We start from the raw sequence: 1494 nt of genomic DNA, 5'->3' as shown, positions 1-1494 counted from the left end.
GAAAATGTGGCACATATACACCATGGAATACTATGCAGCCGTGAAAAAGGATGAGTTCATGTCCTTTGTAGGGACATGGATGCAGCTGGAAACCATCTTTCTCAGCAAACCATCACAAGGACAGAAAACCAAACACCACATGTTCTCACTCATAGGTGAGAACTGAACAATGAGATCTCTTGGATTACAGGGTGGGGAACATCACACACAGGGACCTGGCCTGTCGTGGAGTGGGGGGAGTGGGGAGGGATAGCATTAGGAGGTATGCCTAATGTAAACAATGAGTTAACGGGTGCAGCACACCAACATGGCCCATGTATACATATGTAACAAACCTGCACATTGTTCACATGTACCCTAGAACTTAAAGTATAATAATAAATAAATTAAATAAAAGAAATAATATGAAACAAATAAATAAAATAAAATTCAATTATTTTATTTGAAATTTTAAAAAAAAGGTCCACAAATTGAGTGACTTAAATGACGATAAAAATTATTGTTTCGCAATTCTAGAGACTAGAAGTCTAAAATCAAGGTATTGGCAGGCTTAGTTTTTTTTCCCCAGGACTCAGGACTCTGTCCTTTTGTTTTGTTTTGTTTTGTTTTGTTTCGTGAGACAGAGTCTCATTCTGTCACCCAGGCTGGAGTGAAGTGGCGTGATCTCGGCTCACTGCAACCTCCGCCTCCCGGGTTCAAGAGATTCTCATGCCTCAGCCTTCCAAGTAGCTGGGATTACAGGCAAGTGCCACCACACTGACTAATTTTTGTATTTTGTAGTAGAGATGGGGTTTCATCATCTTGGCCAGGTTGGCCTCAAACTCCTAATTTCAGGTGATCCACCTCCCTTGGCCTCCCAAAGTGCTGGGATTACAGGCATGAGCCACGGCGACCGGCATCAAGACTCTGCTCTGTTGCTCTCTCCTAACTTCTGGTGATGGCCAGCAATCCTTGGCATTTCTTGAATTATAAATGCATCACTCTAATGCACTCTAATCTCTGCCTCCATCTTCACATGGTGTTCTCCCCATATCTCTGTGTCTTCACAAATTTTTTTAAGGGCACCAGACATATTGGAATAGGGGCCTACCCTACTGCTGCATGACTTCAACTAAACACATCTGCCTCACTTTATTTACAAATATGACCACATTCTGAGCCAGCAGGAATTTGGTTTCAACATATCTCTTTTAGGAGAAACAATTCAGCCCCTAACAGATGCACTCATATCTGAATATAAGAAGTATTCCCCCAAAGGCTCACAGGGTCAAACTGGAGGACAATGCCTTAAAAGGTGATTAATCTTTACAAATTGCAGGGTGAAAATAAATAAGTCCTTGGCTTCAAGAAAAGGTTATTTTTGAACAGCAGTTCTTTAATGCAGCACTTATATTTTATTAATAATTAATAAATGATTAATGCAGATTGCTTTCTTCCAAATAAATTATCAGAATGTGTTATAACAGATGTGAATAAATCATGGGCTCTAGCTCA

General features: G+C 40.4%; 1 protein-coding gene across 1 annotated transcript in view; it reads right to left on the bottom strand.

The window, feature by feature from the left end:
- LOC105549452 (ubiquitin-conjugating enzyme E2 N-like) overlaps positions 1 to 686 on the bottom strand; it is a 23483-nt gene extending 22797 nt beyond the window's left edge. Inside the window, exon 1 of the mRNA XM_011994006.1 lies at positions 660 to 686. The gene's annotated coding sequence lies outside the window, so the exon portion shown is untranslated. The remainder of the gene's footprint in view (positions 1 to 659) is intronic.
- Between the last annotated feature and the right edge of the window lie 808 nt (positions 687 to 1494).

This window comes from Mandrillus leucophaeus, unplaced genomic scaffold (assembly GCF_000951045.1).
Source record: "Mandrillus leucophaeus isolate KB7577 unplaced genomic scaffold, Mleu.le_1.0 Scaffold44, whole genome shotgun sequence".
Lineage (NCBI taxonomy): Eukaryota > Metazoa > Chordata > Mammalia > Primates > Cercopithecidae > Mandrillus > Mandrillus leucophaeus.
This window is presented reverse-complemented; position numbering and strand designations above follow the sequence as displayed.